Genomic DNA, 19,546 nt, shown 5'->3' with positions numbered 1-19,546 from the left:
AATTGATTCTCTGGATCTTGCCACCAACTAACTGTAGAAATGTGGGAAAGTTATAGCTCCACTTTCAGACGAATGGAGAAACTGTCTGCTTCAAAGGGTGACTGGGAGGTCTAAATGAGATTGTCTAGGACAGGGAGGAGCCGCCTGAGAGCACCACCCAAAACTGAACCTGTCATGACCAAGGGAGGACGTGCAGGTCATCAAAGATGGTTTCAAAGGGAAGAGTCCAGTTTGTAAGGAAGAGGAGGAGGAGGGTAACTTGATGGATTCACAGAGGGAGTACTTACCTGTGATCTTTTAGTGGCAGGAGAAAATTCTAGAAGCAAAATTAAAATAACTGATGTCCCTTATGTTTATGGTGGTGGCCAGGAGTTACAGACATCAGAAAAGTATAAGGAAATGTGTTCTTAAACTAAATCACATTTTAATTTGAATATAGAAGCAATAGAACCTCCACGTCAGATAAATAAGAATAACCTCAACATGGATCCCAAGAGGAATCTTTACCTGGGTCTGTTCTGTGGACAAGACAGACGAGTTTCCCAGTGTGGTTCTATTAGAACCAAACGGAGACACTTGAGGACCAGCAATGACTGCCTCAAAGCAATCCAGAGGCTGGGAATAGTGCAGTGGAGAAAATTAGGGCACCCGTGTTCCAAAATGTTGTCAGTAGTGTTCGTGAAGCAGCCTCGGGAGGGTCTCTGGGTCTTAGTTTCTTCATCTCTGTCATGAAACAGGGCTGTGAGTGCCCTCTCAGGACCCTTCTGGCCCTGTGCTTATCAAATTAACAAAGTTGAAGAGATGAGTCATGGGCCAAGGTGAAAGCCATTCCGCTCAGTGCCCCACCTGGAAGCTTTACGTTGTGAAATCTCTGTTCCACTCAAGGCATTCAGCAAACCCTGTGCTGGGCACTAGGGCTCAACCAGGTCATCCAGGAGCTGCATGCCCATCAGGATGACCAAAAAGGAAAAACAGCCAGAGAATCAGAAAATACTCAACTGAAAGGAATTTATGGGTTATCTGGTTCTAGCCCTTTCTTGTACAGAGGAAGAAACCAAACATCAGAAGGGTCAGAAATCATTTTCCCAAGAATGCACGGCTAGAGGAAGATACAAGAAGGGGGAGTACAGCGGAAAGAGCCCTGGACTTGGAGTTCTTGCTGTAGGAGGACCCAGTTGTACCCCCTGGGGTCAGCAGCCACATTGCTCTCCCCAGGCCTCAGCCTCTCCTGGGGAATTATGCAGCTCACCCACTGCTGCTTCTGCCCCAGCCCTCTCTGTAGTTGTGAAGTTGGGACTAGAACCCCAATCTCCCAATCCCCTGCCCTGGGCCCTTTCTGTCCTGCCAGAAAAAAATAAGGGATGCCATGGAAACATGCCCAGTTGCAACATCCTGGAAAGACAAGAGGAATGGTAAAGCTGGCTTGTCCTGGAGCCATTAGCATCAGGAGACTCACGGGAGAATATGTTTCTGCATTTCTCAAAATATCTTTTACCTGGGCATGGAAATGCCTGTATTCATTTACTCATTCAGAAATGTATAATTTTTGAGGGTAGGGAATAAAATTGATAGTGTTCAAATTCAGAAGACAAAAAGGTGAAGGCAGGCAGAGACTGTTTACAAGAAAGCTTATGAAGCTTCAGCTTGAGTCCTTCCCTGGCAGGGGCTCCTTCCAAGAGTCACATGATCATACACGCGGTCATACAATTGTAAAATATTTGCAGAAGGGAGAGGTTTTTGCATTCTTTTTCTTAAAGAGGTAAGCCTCAGGCCCCTATATCCAGGTGATTCAGAGGCTGAATTTCTCCTCTTCTCTCCTCCATTCCTTCCTCCTAGGGCTGGAAGAAAAAAAAGTTTTGTTTTTGTTTTAATGAAAAGAAATGTACAACTTAAGAGAAAATCAAGTCTGAGGAATTAAAAATTAAAGCCTATAAAGAGCAAACTCTGAGTGAAACAACACAGTGCCCTTGAATGAGATGGGTGGAAATTCTGTGTCAATGCCATGAAGAGTGCCAAAAATATCTTGAGTTTAGGGGCGCCTGAATGGCCCAGTCAGTTAGGAGTCAGTCTGCCTTCGGCTCAGGTCATGATCTCTGGGGTCCTGGGATGGAGCCCCACATCAGGCTTCCTGCTCAGCAGGGAGTCTGTTTTTCTCTCTCTCTCCCTCTGCCTCTCCCCACTGCTCGTTCTCTCTTTCTCTCTCTCAAATAAATAAATAAAATCTTAAAAAATATATCTTTAGTTTAAAACTCAGGCTTCCTTTCGTCTCATAAATTTTAGCTGTTTTTTTTAAAGATGTTATTTATTTATTTGAGAGAGAGAGCAAGAGAGAGCACAAGCAGGGGGAGTGGCAGGCAGAGGGAGAAGTAGGTTCCCCTCAGAGCAGGGAGCCCCATGCAGGGCTCCATCCCAGGACCCCGGGATCATGACCTGACCCGAAGGCAGACACTTAATGACTGAGCCAGCCAGGCATCCCAATTTTAGCCATTTTGATTCATTTGACACAATGTTGACAAATCAAAAAAAAAATTGTCAAACAACCTATTTGGTCAATTCTAAAAAATTAAAAAAAATAATAAAAAATTCTAATTAACTTGTCTGGTTCTCCTGATCAGTTAAGTCAAGTCAAAATAAACCCATTTGGGGGCGCCTGGGTGGCTCAGTTGGTTAAGCGACTGCCTTCAGCTCGGGTCATGATCCTGGAGTCCCAGGATCAAGTCCCAGGATCGAGTCCCACATCGGGCTCCCTGCTCAGCAAGGAGTCTGCTTCTCCCTCTGACCCTCCCCCATCTCGTGCTCTCTATCTCTCATTCTCTCTCTCAAATAAATAAATAAAATCTTTAAAAAAAATAAATAAACCCATTTGCTGACATGATCACAAATTCACTTGTGGGTGAGATTTTTAAAGTTATTGCTTGGAGAAGCCCATGCTTTAGAACAGAAGAGGCCAATTTGAACTTCCAAACCTCATTTAATAGAACCTTCCAACTGGGGATTTTTACTTAATAGCGGGTGATTACGTTTTTTACAGGAGGGGTATTTTATTGTGTTCACTAGGTATGCCACATAAATGCACTGTACTTGTGACTAGTCTGTCCCCTTTACAGACCCCTATGTGTCTGATGAGGAAATAGGGTGTGGCAAATTATGACTTTTAAGGGTAACTGAATCATGCAGCTGTTACCAGAGGCCTCTACCCATTTCAACCCCAAATGTTTCATAGGGTTCCCCGGATTTCCAAGCTCTGTATTTAAAATAGAAACCTCTCTGAAGGGACGGAAGGTATTAAACATCCTTTGTCCTAAGAAAAAAAAGAAAACTCTGAGTCACTAGTAAAGCCAAATGAGGACCGTGAAGGTTCTGGTACAGATTTCATGCACAGTGACATCCCAGGTATGGAGAATGCTTGCTCCTTTCTTTCTGGGGACAGACATTTGTCATTCCGGGTGGAAGAGGTCAGCCCAAAGACAGGAGGATTCCCTATAACGTCACTTTCCTCTCAAGATTCCAAAATGCAAAGTTTCCCAAGCTTGGCAGATAAGAATTATCTGGAGCAGTTGTTACAAAGCAGATTTCCAGGGCTTAGGTGGAATCCAGGAATCTGTATTTTTAGCCAGCTCCCAGGGGATCCTTATCACTGTCATAAAGCCAAGGTGCAGACTGGCTCCCAGAGACATCACATTATTAGAATAAATAGAGCAGCCACGGGGAAATGTACTTTAACCTGTACACAGCTGGGAAGCCACTGGGATTCATGGCTTAGAATTTCATCTTCAAGCCAAGATGTTAAACATACCAATGAATGTGTGTTCCTTATTATCACCCATAATGGTTTCCTTCTTCATGTCTTAGGGGAATGCCATATGCCCAGAGTTCCTGGCAGCAGAAAACCAAAATATTAACAGAATAAATTACTTCAAATTAGACATGTGCTGCTGAACTATTCTAAGGTATTTGGAATATTAACAAACTTAGACCCGGCTGAGGATCATTAATGGCATTGTCCTCCTCGGAGCATATTCTTCAAATACAAACCTCCCGAGTTTGCTTTTAACTGTCCGAGCACTAGCATCTTCATCATCCTGCAAAGAAAGCAAGGGGTTGGTTTTGCCAGCTCTTCAAAGCTTTCTCTGTGATACCTGCAGTCAGAAACAGCTCACCTGGGGGACACGGCCAGAACCCATGGCTGCCTCCACCCCCTGCCTGCCCGAGGAGGGTGGTGCCAGTTCCAGCATGACCCAGCAGCTGAAGAATGGAAGGAAGGCAGAGGTGGCTTTACTCTCTGCCTGGGAGAAGGATTAGACCTACTTCCTCTACTCCAAGGACACCATCCAACCCAGAAGAGCTCCAAAACCCAAGGTCAAGCCTGTCACACACCGTAATGGTAGAAAAAATTATGAATAAAATATAAGCCTGTGAGAAAGTCCTCCTTACTATCAGGGACCAGGCTCTCTTGCATACTGTTAATATGTCATGGTTCTTTTTTCCGAACGCAAGTGTCATCCTTTTTAAATATTATTGTTATTGTTAATTTTTAAGAAGGTTGTATGTTCACACATTCAAAACAAACAAGATACAAGGGGGGAGATCTCACATCTATCCTTGTCTTCCATCTACCTGTTCCCTTCCTCCTGCCCAGACATTACCACTGTATTTAGTTTCTCATACATTCTTCCAGAATTTATGCAAAAACAAGCAAGTGCAAACAGATCTTCATATTTGCTCACTTTTTACACAAAAAATAATATCCTAGGCTTACTATTTTGAACTTTGCCTCCTTTCATCCAACAAATGTACCTTAGAACGCTTTTCCAAATCTGTACACAGAGAGTTGCTTCATTCTTGTTTATAACTGCATAGTATTCCATCAGAGGATGCACCAATTTGTAGTGAAACCATTAGTTTTTAGTCTGTTTTCCTGACAGTGAAATCGATGGCTTTGTTTTGGATACCTAAAAGTTAAGTAAGCCCAGACACACCAAGAGGGTCGATGAAGTTGTGCATGCAGAATTTCTGGAGATTCTCAGAGGGAGGTGATTTAAGAAATATATTCTGTTCCACATAATTACAAAAGTTGATTTAATATATCATGTTCTATAAGAGCAACCAGAAAGCATCTGAGAGAAATTAGAAAAGAATTCAAACCCAAACCTGAGTTAATTAAGGTAAAGAAAGGAAACACAAGAGAAGCAGAAGACCAACTTTGTTTCTGTCACTTCCTTTCAGCTCCGTCAGACTCCTCTCAGTTCTTGGAGGGACTGAGGTTTGTTCAAATAAGGACTCAAGTGGTCTAATTAGGTGGGAAGGGAAGAGACTGAGTAAAGGGAAGGCCTGAAGGAAGACAGGGAGAGCCATGTCCATATGTTTTTATTCTCAGAGACTAACCCGTTCCCTAAGAAGTGTTTTCACCATCATATTTCCTCCAAGCTGTAATTTTACAAAAGGAAAACTTCCAACTCACAACTCCATGTCTTTAGCCACAACAGTATTTATTTAAAGGTATGTCCCTTTGTTTTTCACCAAGCCTGGAACTGTTGTGTCATGTAGATGTTGGTAAAATCCCCTTTTTAGTGTTGTCCTCTCAGAAGAGGTCAAAAAAGAGTTTTCATCTCTGGCCAACAATTTAATACATCAGTGAGTACCTTTCGAAGTCATTTTAAACTTTACAAAGCTCCAAATATTTCTTAAAAGTTGGGATAATTTTTTTTAAAGATTTTATTTATTTATTTGACAGAGAGAGAGAGAGCACGAGCGGAGGGGAGGGGCAGAGGAAAAACAGAGAAGTAGGCTCCCTGCTGCTGAGCAGGGAGCCTGATGTGGGACTCGATCCCACGACACCGAGATCATGACCTGAGCCAAAGGCAGATGCTTAACCAACTGAGCCACCCAGGCACCCCCAAATGTTGGGACAATTTAAGCAGGATCCCCACCTTTGCACCCTAGATGGTGTTTAGTGACCTGGGATGTTCACTCAAGTCAGCCAAAACTAAAAGAGCATACTCGAACACTGAGGATAACAATGTAAACTGGCATTACCTTTCTGGAGGGCACTTTGGCACTATATAGAGAAACCTTTAAAAAATATTCATATTCTTAGACTCAGAAGTTACATTTCTGAAAGCCCCAATACTAAAGAAATTTTATACTTTCGCTACAAGGATGAAAAGCTATAGGAAACTGGATTTAGCTGGTGTTCTCAAATGTTTCGATCCCAAGACCCCTTTACACGCTTAAAAATTATTAAGTACACCACAGAGCGGTTGTTTATGTGGGTGGTATCTATTAATCTTTGCCAGATTAGAAATTTAAACGGAGAAACTGAACTAGAAACTCCAACGATCACTCAAGGGCTTTTCGTCCAGATGTTCATTGCTACCTTAGTATGCAGAGGAAGTGCGTTATGAGTACTTTCTCTCATCACACAGAATATTAATAGGACATCTACCCAAGGGTTGAAATTTAATAAAACTAATCACTTCTTTTTTAAATAATTGGCTAAATGATGATTTAAATAAATTATTTTGTTCCTCTATTATCTAATTATTTTTTTAATTATAAACTATTTGCAAAGTCTTAGTTAACACTGCACTCTGCAAAATCAGGGGAGGAAAGCTACTAGATTAAGGGAAAATGGGTTTGGGGTAGGACACTCAAAAACTTTGTCAGTGGGCGCCTGGGTGGCTCAGATGGTTGGGTGTCTGCCTTCGGCTCAGGTCATGATCCCGGGGTCCTGGGATCGAGTCCCGCATCGGGCTCCCTGCCCCTTGGGAGCCTGCTTCTCCCTCTGCCTCTCTCTCTCTCTCTCTCTGTCTCTCATGAATAAATAAAATCTTTAAAAACAAACAAACAAACAAACAAAACAAAAACTTTGTCAGTGACACAGTAAAAAAAAAAAAAAAAGCACAGTTTGCCACAAGTTCAATGTGTGTTTTATAACTATAGCACTCTACCTTGAAAGACACCTGCCGTTTGCTGTGGAAGGAGGCATCTCCCTGCCTGCCAGGTTTCCAACGGGTTCCCAGGCCCATCACCCTGTGTGGGAGAGGCACAAAACAGGTAGAAAATAGAGAAAGGTGAAATAAAGAGGAAATGAGCAGAAAACAGAAAGGAACAATACGAAACAGGCTGAGAGTAAAGAAGGAAAAATTAAAGACAAGGGAGGGCGCTGGCCTGGCCGGGGTGCCAGGGGTGCCAGGGGTGCCAAGGGCGCCAGGGGTGCCAAGGGCGCCAAGGGAACCAGGGTGTCAGGGGAGGGAAGGATTTCGGGTTGCAGTCATCATGAAGTTGTGGAAGGAGGGTGATCTGAATTGGGACAGAGAGCTGTACCGCCAGACGTTGGTGGCCGCAGCTCCAGTCCTTGGGTTGGCGTGTGCGCATGCGTACACGGCCGGGTGCGTGCGTGCGTGCGTGCGTGTGTGTGTGTGTTCACTTGGTGTTTCTCCTGGAAGAAACTGTGCGTATGCAGTCTTACTCAAGTTGCTCCCTTGTGCAATTGTGTTGGAACAAATTTACATTTTCAAAACAAATGTTATACCAGAACTGACTGCATTTAGATGATCTTCCTAAGCCTGGAAACATGTACACCGCAGTGACATTAGTTATATCTCAGTATAGGATTACAACTGTTTTAAATTTTCTTCTTTCCACTAATGTATATTTGCTAAGTTTCCTTCAAGCAACATGTATCAATTTGTAATCAGAAATTGGGGGGGAAAATGTTCTTAAATTTAAAAATCCAGCTAAAAATTGTGAACTGATTCTAAAAAACAGCTAAAGGGCACCTGGGTGGCTCAGTGGGTTAAGCGTCTGCCTTCGACTCAGGTCATGATCTCAGGGTCCTGGAATCGAGTCCGACATCAGGCTCCCTGCTCATTGGAGAGTATGCTGCTCCCTCTCACTCTCCCTCTGTGTCCTCTCTCTCTCAAATAAATTCAATCTTTAAAAAATAATTAAAAGCCAACTAAAAACTATGATCCTCTCCCTGAGCCAACCAAAAATGTTAGCCACCGACTGATCTGAGAATCACCCTGGAGTTCTATTCGGCATCCTCTAGCTCAAAGACTCAAGGCATGAAATTACCAGGCACCTAAGAACTTGTCTTGGCAGCCTCCTCATTTTAGGAAATGGAGGCCTCAGGAGGTGAAATGACCTGCCCAAGGTCACGTAACTGGTTGGTGACAAAGCTGAACCAAAATCACAAAGTCTCCCAGCTTTCAATTATTTATTCTTTTCACTCCTCAGTTGCTTAAAAAAAAAAAAAAAAAAAAAAAAAAACAAAGCAAAACAAAAAACAGTCACAGAGGTATTGTGGAATTAGGATTTATTTACACAATACGAATCAACAAATCATTTTGGTCCAAAGAAATCTAACAAAACAAGACAAAACAAAAAACTGTCAACTAGGTGAAAAATAAAATCATGCCAACTTCTTGTCTCACACTGTATAGACAAAACAACCAGTAATTACGTGGATGTTTCCCTTTCCAACTGGTTGCTTTGGCGTTAGGTTCTCATGGCCTCTGTGTTAGAAAAACCAAACACCGGGGAGGTAGGAGGAAGAGGAAGGGAAATCTTTTCTAAAAGCAAATTAAACTCTTCAAAACCCATATAAATAATTTAATTTGGACATTAGATTTAACTGCATTTGCCAGGAACAGTCTAGACTACATTAGAAAACAGATCCATTGAGAAGTCAGCTCTGCATGATAGGTATACCAGGTATTCACAAATTCACAAATTCTGTGCATTCAAGTATCTTCAGTCAACAATCTAATAGAAATGAAATAGCACACATGGAGCACTTTTATGCCTCTTCAAAGAAAAAACCAAACTGTATCTCAATGACACCAAGGTGGTTTCACTTACCTGCCTTAAATTGATTACCTATTATCAACTGTAGAAACATTTCAATTTGTTTTTAATATGCAGCGGATTCTGTAGACAACTCATTGGGCCTAAGCCTCAGTAACACTATCAGGAAATCAGTATACCTTTTGAATTCTAAAGGATGGAAAACCTGGCTGGACCCAACCCCCTCTCAAGACCCTGATGGGAACTAATGAAAGAGGCTGGTTTTGAGCCTTTACCAATTAAGGAATCAGCTGCCTTTGGTTACCCTACCAACTGACACAGACAAGATTACCAGGCAAACAGGCTGCAACAGTTCAGGATCCAGAGCCAACTGGAGTGACACTCATTCCCAGTGCAGTCACTACTTTCTTATTTTAGAAAGAAGGAAGTCAGAATTATTTTTAAGAAGTCCAGGACTGGGGTGCCTGGGTGGCTCAGTCAGTTAAGCGTCTGCCTTCGGCTCAGGTCATGATCTCAGGGTCCTGGGATCGAGCCCCGTGTCGTGCTCTCTGCTCAGCTGGGAGCCTGCTTCTCCCTCTCCCTGCCGCTCCCCCTGCTTGTACACTCTCTCTCTCTCTCTCTCTCTCTCTCTGTCAAATAAAATAAATAAAATATTAAAAAAAAAAAAAAGAAGTCCAGGACTTGGGGCGCCTGAGTGGCTCAGTTGGTTAAGCGTCTGCCTTCGGCTCAGGTCATGATCTCAGGGTCCTGGGATCAAGCCCCGCATCTGGCTCCCTGCTCAGAGGGGATGCTGCTTCTCCCCCTGCCTCCTCCTCCGCCTCTCTCTCATGAAAAAAATAAATAAAATCTAAAAATAAAAATAAAAATAAAACATTAACAGGAAGTCCAGGACTTGACGGCCGTTTGCTGAGGTGTGCTCATCAACATAATGCATACAGAGAGAAACAGTCCAAGAGGCCACCGTGGTGAGAAGGTCTAGGCTTCCCAGCCCCACCAAAGGTCAGGCTGTCTGATGACTAGGGGCCCTACTTTTCCCTTCAATAGTATTTACTAATGCTTTTATTTTTGTTTTATTTTCTGAGTCATTTTATTTATGGTAATGCTCAGAAAGGTTAATTCTGCTAACTTTAAATAAGTACAAAATACTACTACTAATAATAATAATGAAGAAAATTAAGTTTACAGCAGAACCCACCACCTGTCAAAACACCAGATTGTATGCTTTAAATATATACAATTTTTATTTGTTGAGTACACCTCAGTGAAGCTGGAAAAAGTGAACAAATGGATATATAAATAAAAGAATTCAAAAACCAAAAGAACCCAAATCTTTTTTTTTTGAAGATTTATTTTTAAGTAATCTCTACCCCTCAACATGGGGCTCGAACTCACAACCCCAAGATCAACAGTTACATACTCCACCAACTGAGCCTAGCCAGATGCCCCCCCAAATCTTTTTTGCCTTGGATATATATATATATATATACCTTTCTACAATTGGGATGCAATTTTATAGTCTGTTTTTTTCACTTTGCCCCATAAATTCATAATTCCCCCCACAACTTTTTAAGTTATTTAGAAACATTGTTTTAAACGGTTATGTAACATGTTATTGTATACATAGTATACTCCTAGTTTATTTTTCTCATTTTTCCAGGATTAGACATTCAAAGTGGCTTCAAATTCCCATTATTACAAATACCTAAGAAACAAGCATATTTGAACATACAGTGTCAACTGCATATCTTCTTTGTATAATAATCGCTTTATTAATTTAAATTAATCATCGTAAAAACCCAATGAAGTAAGTACAAATGAGGAATGCGGTGGAGAGAAGTAAGTAATTTGATCAAGGTCACACAGTCAGTAAGTAGAAAAGCACAGATTTGAAACTAGACTACCACTGTGTCTTAGAAGGACATGCCATTTTTTAAGGATTTTTGGTAATGATCACTAAGCTATTCAATTATCTCCAAGAAAGAACATACCAATTTGTATTCTCTAAAGAACTATCTGACTGAGATGTTATGATTTAAAGGCTTCCTTTCCTCAAATATACCAATGTTATGATATTTAAAATAGAAAAATCTTTTTATGCCATCATGAAAGAAATGGCAGGCAAGTCGTACTAAGCTGCATGGTATCCATATACCTATTCAACAAAAACCTGCTTATGACAACCTGCAGGGGAGGAGAATGGGATCCACCAATACTCAAAAAAGCCTACATTTCCACTTAGGAAGATGCTGCCGTGCTCTACGTGCATGACATCAGGTGGGTCAGTGTCCAAACGATGGTTTTTCACTTAAAAATGCTGAATTAATGGACATAGGGAAAATATACTAAATATTCTAAAGCACATCCAAATAGCTATAAAAGTTAGGCCTAAACGGTAGAAAGGACAAATAAATTGTCACATATTCATGCAATAAAATACTCTATAGCAGTAATAATAGATGAATGTCATTAACATAATTTTGAGAGGATACAGCTAAACACAAATGTGCCCACTGTGAGATTCCATTTATATAGGCTCAAAAATAGGTGAAAATAATCTATGGTTTGGGAAGCAAGTTTAGTTACCACTTTGTGGAGGTTTAGAAAGGGTTTGGTGACTGAGAGAACATAAGGTAGGCTTCTGAGGTGCTGGTAATATTCTATTTTTGCTCTAGATGCTATTTATGAGAGTATACACTTGTATGAGAACTCACTGAGCTCTGCTCTCATGACATGTGCAGTTTTCTGATATGTGTCCTATTTCAACTTTTTGAAACTGGGCCCAAATTAAAATACATGCAGAAGTAAAGCAAATGATCATGTAAATAGACAGCCTCTTGAAATAGAACTGAGGGATATCACCAATTTAATAAAAACACACAACCAAATCTCATAGTAAGGAAGCCAGTTGCTAGAATTTGGAGGGATGGATTTTTTTTAAGATTTTTTTTTATTTATTTGACAGAGAGAGAGAGCATAATCAGGGGGAGTTGCAGGCAGAAGGAGAGGAAGAAGCGGGGTCCCTGCTAAGCAGGGACCCCGATGCAAGGCTCCATCCCAGGACCCTGAGATCATGACCCGAGCCAAAGGCAGACACTTAACCCAGTGAGCCACCCAGGCACCCCTGGAAAGATGAATTAAAAGCAAAATTTTATTTGAATGGCTTTAACCCAAAGTGACTTTGGGGGGAGTTTTGTTTCAAGAGAAAGATTTTTAACTACAAATGCAATTTCTTTAATAGGTAAACTATTCATATTTTCTATTTTTTCTTGTGCCAGTTTTGGTAAGTGTTCTCTTTTAAGGAATTTGTCCATTTCATCTAACTTGTTGAGTTTATTGACATTAAATTGTCCATAACATTCCTTTATTATCCTATTATCCTTTTAATGTCTGTATTTCAGATCTTTAGTAATGTCACATCTTTTGTTCCTGATATCAGTAATTTCCTCATTGGGCATGGAGCCTGCTTGAGATTCTCTCTCTCTCTCTCCCTCTGCCCCTCCCTCCTCCAAAAAAAAAAAAAAGAAAGAAATCAGAAAAGATACAGAAGACTAGAACAATACTACCAACAAACTAGACCTATTGACATTTATAGGACACTCCATTTAGCAATATAAAAATGACTTTTGAGACATTTTTAGAATTGTCTTCATGGAGAATAAAGACAATTGCATACTAAAATATCTCAGCAGGAAAAACTACAGACCAAAAATTAAACAAACAAAAAAATACACGTCTGGGTTGAAAAACGTGGTTTTCAAACTTCGCTGTACATTAGAACCATCTGGGAAATTTTTAAAAATCTGATGCCCGGGGGCGCCTGGGTGGCTCAGTTGGTTAAGCGACTGCCTTCAGCTCAGGTCATGATCCTGGAGTCCCGGAATCGAGTCCCACGTCGGGCTCCGTGCTCAGCAGGGAGTCTGCTTCTCTCTCTGACCCTGTTCCCTCTCATGCTCTCTATCTCTCATTCTCTCTCTCTCTCTCAAATAAATAAATAAAATCTTTAAAAAAAAAAAAAATCTGATGCCCGGGACACTCTCCAGACCAATTTGATCAGAATCAGGTGAAAGAGGTAGTGAGTACATTGACCTAACAGGGCGAGTTCTGGGCAAAATTGTTAAATAGTGATGTTCTCTTGCGAGCCATGGACTTCCCCTTTCTCTTCCTTTACTCATTTCTGTGAAGGTTTCTTCCTCTCACTCCATCCCACCCACCCCACTAGGAGAGAAATGTCTTAAAGTGTTTTCCTGCTCTGTCCACCTCAAAGCCTCCTCTTGGAAAAGAATCATCTTTGTCATTACTTCTTTATACAAATATGTGTCAAAATTCCTTATATTAAGAATTAAGCCTTATTTTTAAATCATTATCCTCAATTAAAAGAATTTCAACCATTTACTTACAAATGTACCTAACATAAAAAAAAGGTATTTCTGGTTTTGTGTTTTGCTTGTTCCTGGAAGACTGTTTTAAGGTATAAGAAATTGACCAGACAGGTAACACCTGCTTATAGAATTATAAAATTACAAAGTTAGAAAGAATCTAAGTTGAGATTCCTGGCTGGCCCATTCGGTGGAGCCTGGGACTTGATCTCGGGGTTGTGAGTTCAAGCGCCACGTTGGGTGTAGAGATTACTTAGAAATAATGTAAAAAATAAAAAATAAAGCCTCTAAACTAAAATTTCATTTATCTCCATATCCCAGATACAACCCCACCCATCTAAGAAGTGATTGTCCAGCTTTTGCTTAAATAACTATAACAAAACTTCTTTCTTCATTCCAGTTTTAGTCAAGCTTAATTAAAATAAAGATTTTCATTTCTTACATAATCATTGCACATAATGATTTTGAAAATTATGGAGCAAAATAGAAATTGTTAATGATGTCTTATTAATTTTAAAAATAATGCTTAATAATATCTACAGTAAGACTGAAGAGTTACAACTCCAATACCAAGTGCTATCAACTGGGCAAAATGACTTAACCTCCCTAGGCCTCAGTTCACCCATCTGTAAAACGGGGACAATAATACTATCACATTTACAAAGTTGTTAAGACAAACTTTAATGAGTTAATATAAATAAAATTTGTGGGACGATGTCTGGAACCATGTTAGCTAGTTTGGTTATGATTGGTTGTGGCTTCTCAGAGAAGTATGATGAAAAGACTCCAGCTCCTTCCAGGTGGCCATGAGTGAGCAAGATCAGCCATGGTGCAGGAGAGCACAGGTGCGCATGACTGCCAACCACTTCTGAACTATACTATGGCTGCAACTCTAAAAGGATGTATGCAAACTGACAAGTACCAGCAGAGAACAAGACAGTTTAACAGCTGAGGCAATTAAAGGTAATCTAACTGGGATTCATTTTTTCCCCTTTGTTAAACAATTTTTTATTGCAGTTACAATCTTGTAACTACAGATTAAAACAAAGTAAATTTTTAAAAGCGCACCCTTATTTTGGATGGTAATTTCCATCCATAGTATCCATTGAGGTCCTCGTGAGCCATTTGAGATAAACCTCTCTGCTATGGTTTGAATATTTGTGTCCCCTCTCCAAAACTCTTATATTGAAATCCTAACCCCAAAGATGCTGATATTAGTAGGCGGGGTGCTTACATCATGAGGGTGGAGCCCTTGGAGCTGGATTAGTGTCTTATAAAAGAAGCTCCAGGAATTTTCCTAGCCCCTTCTACCATGTGAGGATGCAAAGAGAAGTCTGTGACCTGGAAGAAGGCTGCACCGGACCATGATGGCACCTTGATCCTGCACTTCCAGCCTCCGGAAGTGTGAGAAAGAAGTTTCTGTTGTTTGCAGCCACAGTCTGTGCTATTTTGTTATGGCAGCGCGAACAGATGAAGAAATTCTCCCTTGTTTGGTACACTACATCTGTTAATTCTCCTTTGTTTCTGCCATTTTGAGAAGAGTTTTCTAGGCAAAAGCTTCCTGCTTTTATGTTCTTCAGTGTAATTTATTAGTATAAAAATATTTACCATATTACTAATTATTCTTCAAATAAATTTTCATAGCTTCATATTGCATCATGATTTACTTCCGAGCTCCTATTCTTGGACATTTAATTTACTTCCATTTTTCACTCAGAAATAAAATGCTAATAAACATCTTTGCTGATAAATTTGTGGATGCATTTATGACTATTCCCTCAAGACACTAGGCCACATGTCTGCAATGCCATGTTGTCAATAGCCTGGATGACATCAACATTTTGGGCAACAGCTTGAATGCGCTGCTTATTCACATGAAGCTTTTGGTCAACCGAAAGAGCCCTCTTTTTCACATTTGTTACTGTTTAACCACATCTCCTCCACCCAGACCCAAAATATTTTGTTTTTAACCCATCATTCCAAGCCTATCGAGATTATTTTTTTAAGTTTTTATTGCTTCGTTTGCAGAGTATTCAATGTAGAAAATGTGGCGAAAGAGGCATGCTCACAGATGTATATAGAAAATATTTGCTTGCCCACAAATCAAAAAAAAAATTTTTTTTTGCAGAATTAACACCACGCAGTTTTTAAATTTGCCTGGAACCCCCACCTTATAGAAGGAAACTCTGTGCTGTGGTATCCCCTCCCCCCCATATCCATTCCTTCCTCTGACTCACAAAGTAAGACTCTCTTCAAGACACTCCAGCAGTCTGGGCTACGTGCCTGGCTCTAGAGCTTCCTGGCTTTCTCCCACATGAGGAGGTTCACAGCCTTTTGGGGATGCCTAAAATGCCACCTCGTTATGTCCATTCCCAATCTTTCTTTCATGTCTAACTGCCTCCTTCATGTGAACTCATCAAAGGAATGAGCTCTATTTCTGGCAATACCAAATGGGGTGGCCCTATGAGGCAACTATTAACATCAATGCAGCTCCTGATTTCAGCAAATACTTATTGTGGGCCTACTATACACATGGCTTCAAGCTTAGACACCCTGAAGCCAAAGCTCACTGAAGGTGCCTGTGTTTAAATCTGTTCACAACTGCCATAGGGAAAATGCCTTTTGAAAAAACAAATACCTGCCACTTTAAAATCTGCTACTAACTCTTTTGAAATAGTAAGTTAAGGGTAGCGGGGAAGGGAAAATGAAACTTATTTTGAAATCTCGCAGCTGAACTGTCATTCTCCCTACTTCACAACTCTGCAACCACTTTATGGATTTCCCAGCAAAGTATTTGTGTCTGGGTGGTGAAAGCAAGGGAAGTAAAATGTAAATGCCAAGGAATAGGGGTGACATATTCACATCAGATTTCAGAAGAGAAAGAATAAAAGCTCACAAGTGCTAATCTAACTCCAAGCTGACAAAATAAAGACAAATTAATGTAGGCTCTCTGGAAAGTCTAGAGCTGAGTAAGCTATAATGCTTGAAAAAAATAGGTAAACAGTCCCTTCTTCTGGTCATTATCTTCTGAAGTGCATGAGACATTAAATAAACAGTCATATTATGTTCAAAATACTCCTAAGATGAAAAAGACTGTCAACCAAGCATTTGCAGAAGATAATGGCAAAGAAAAGACAACATCATAGAAGTAAGACATCCGGAAAATAAAATCATTTAGCAGGCTTTCAAAACTGACAGGTTCTGAAGGAGGCAGTTTTGTTCCTACCTAAATTTTTGTAAAGAAAAACAGCTTATGAAAAATGATTTTTTTTGTTGCTTATTTATTTATTTTGGTGCCTTAAGGGCTGGAGAGGACTTGGGACCCACTAGTCTAGCTCTCCCTCTTCCCACTGGCAGGTGCAGACACTGAGACCCTAGGGACCTCAAAGTCAAGAGCAGGGCAAGGCCTGGAGTGCCAGTCTAGAGCGCCTGGTCCAATGGCCCAGGTCACAACAAGCACGTTGGCATCCCCTGAACTTGACTCAAGGGGCCATGCTCAAGGGCTTAGGGAAAACTCTGGGGACTTTTTAAAAAACAAGACCACACAACAAGCAAACACACTAGACTGGATTCTGCATTGGGGGCAAATTCTGTAAAAGACATTATTGAGATAATTTTTGAAATCTGAATATGAGTAATAGTGTCTGATATATGTTAAATTTCCTAAATTTATAACTACAGTGGGTATGTGAGAAAATGTCTTTTTTCATAGGAGATACATGCTAAAATATTTAGGTATTAAAAAGGCATAATGGCTGGAATTTGTTCTTTTTTTTTTTTAAAGATTTTTTTTACGTGTCAGAGAGAGAGAGCACAAGCAGGGGGAGCAGCAGAGGGAGAGGGAGAAGCAGCCTCCTCACTGAGCAAGGAGCCCAACGCGGGACTTGATCCCAAGACCCTGGGATCATGACCTGAGCCGAAGGCAGACGCTTAACAACTGAGCCACCTAGGCGTCCCTGGAATTTGTTCTTGAATGGTTCAGAAAAAATACATTTTTTAAAGAGAAAGACAAAACAAATTTGACAAAATATTAGCAAGTAGTCAATCTGGGTGAAGGATATACAGGGATTCTTTTTGTTTGTTTGTTTTTTTAAGATTTTATTTTTAAGTAATCTCTATACCCAACGTGGGGGGTCAAATTTACAACCTTGAGATCGAGAGTCATATGCTCTACCAACTGAGCCAGCCAGGCACCCCTACAGGGATTCTTCATACAACTTCTTACATCTCTTTTGTAAGTTGAAATTATTTCAAAATAAAAGCTTTAAAAATATTTTAAAAACTAGATGTTCTATGTATTTACACTGAGCAAAAGTACTTCCACGATCCCATCCTGACCGGTCTACTCTGAAAGAGAAGGGATAAGTACCTCCTTTGCACAGTTTGCAAGACACAGAAATCCCCACCAGACAGAATGCTGAGCCACTGTAGTCAGCCACCCCTCCAGTCGAGTCAGGGACAGCTGGAAATAGCAGGGGCTGAGTCAGGAGGGAACCGAGTTAGTCTGGGGCACAAGCTCTGGGATCAACGAGTTTGTAGTCCTAACTTTCTGCCTCTCACTGGCTTTGTTGACTGAGGCGGGTTGCCTGACTTCTCTGCATCTCTGCATTCCCATCAAACAACACCTACTTCATAGAGTGATGATAAGGATTAAATGACCTAAAAGCTCACCAATTTCTAAGCCTGGCACAAAATAAATTTTCAAGGTGGAAATTGTTATGATTATTATCAGGTCTGAGTTTAAATATACAGGCTGCCAGAAAATATCTCATTCACTCACTCCTTCACTTCTTCACTCAGATCGACAAACTTCTCTTTTGACAAGAGCTGTGCCAAGCTTAGGGTGTTCAGCAACATACAAGACAATTCCCTCTCTCAGAGGACTTACATTCTAGGGGGAATCAGCAGGTGAATAGGCAATTACACCAAAAGTGAGACTGGGCCAGCATGAGAGGATGATCAGCATGAAGTAGGAGCCTGGGACTGGCACCTAGGCCAGACTGCGGGGGCCAAGGAGGATGGGTAGGAGTGAGGCAGGCAAAAGTGGGTCAGCCGGAAGGACGTTCCAGTCAGTGGAAGCAGAAAACATGTGCAGAGAAGTGGTGGTATCCTTCAGGAAACAACAGCACAGGCATATACCTGCAGAGGTGCCAATGGTGCCAATGGGGTATGAGAGACCTTCCCTGGGGGTGGGGCTAAACGGTAGGTTAGAGCCAGAGACAGGTCCTTGGAGTGTTAAGGAGCTTGGGTTTTTCCTGAAGAAACTTCTCAATGGTTGTAAGCACAAGACAGATGAAAACAGATGAGAATTTTAGAAAATCATTCTGGCTACAACCTGTTCCTCCAAGACCATGGTGGTAGATGGAGCTCTGGCCGGCGGTGATGGTGATAGCACTGAGGCTAGATTCCAGAAGAGTCTGGAGAGAGTATAAAAGGATTTGGTACTTGCCTGAGGGTAGATAAGGAAAGGGAGGAGTCTAGAGAAATCTCAGTTTCTAGGTCATGAGGTCTATTTTGTTGGCTAGATAAAGGCCCCATTAGCTGAAACAGGAAATATCATGTGGAAGGTGGTGGACACATAAGGAAGGAATGTTCTTCCACTACTAGAAATTGCTGGATTTATCAATCACATGGGGTGGGGGAGGGTGCCTCTGGGTGGATGGAAGAGATGGAAAGAAAATGGGGCAAAACAGTGTATTTCTAAGGAGGTCGAAAGTGATGTGAAGATATAGTTCCCCCTTCTCACAGTTTTGCCAAGGGCCAGGTTGATAAATCAAACATTTTGAGAACTTGTAATCCTCCCACTAAGAACTATGTGAAGAAATAGCTGAGAACTGAAAAAAATTTTAAGACACATACATTCTATGAGCCAGCAATTCCACTTCTAGAAACCTGTCCTACAACTATACTGGCATTTGTGAGCATAAGAAGAACATACAAAGTCTATCCATGGGGAATTAATAAATCAACTATGATACAACCTTACTATGGAATACAAAGAGCTATTAAAAGAATGAGGTGGTAGGGGTAAATCTACATGGGGAATGGAAAAATCTCTTTCAACGTATTTCAAGGGACACCTGGGTGGCTCAGTTGGTTAAGCGTCTGCCTTCAGCTCTGGTCATGATCCCAGGGTCCTGAGACTGAGTCCCACATCGACTCCCTGTTCACTGGGGAGTCTGCTTCTCCCTCTGCCCCTCCCCTTCCCTCTGTCCCTCCCCTGCTCAAGCTCTCTCTCTCTCTCTCTCTGTCTGTCAAATAAATAAATAAAATCTTAAAAGAAAAGAAAAGAAATGTATTTCAAGACATAAGGAGTAGAATGCCACCTATCATGTTGCATTTCTGCTTACTTAAACTCT

At 41.0% G+C, this 19,546-nt stretch overlaps 1 long non-coding RNA gene across 1 annotated transcript in view; it reads right to left on the bottom strand.

The window, feature by feature from the left end:
* Positions 1–1,004: 1,004 nt before the first annotated feature.
* Positions 1,005–19,546, bottom strand: part of LOC113918116 — a 75,006-nt gene continuing 56,464 nt past the window's right edge. Inside the window, exons 3-4 of the long non-coding RNA XR_003518445.1 lie at positions 6,951–7,032; positions 1,005–1,838 (exon numbers count right to left, since the gene is read on the bottom strand). This is a non-coding gene — a long non-coding RNA (uncharacterized LOC113918116). The remainder of the gene's footprint in view (positions 1,839–6,950; positions 7,033–19,546) is intronic.

Source organism: Zalophus californianus, chromosome 1 (assembly GCF_009762305.2).
Source record: "Zalophus californianus isolate mZalCal1 chromosome 1, mZalCal1.pri.v2, whole genome shotgun sequence".
NCBI lineage: Eukaryota > Metazoa > Chordata > Mammalia > Carnivora > Otariidae > Zalophus > Zalophus californianus.
This window is presented reverse-complemented; position numbering and strand designations above follow the sequence as displayed.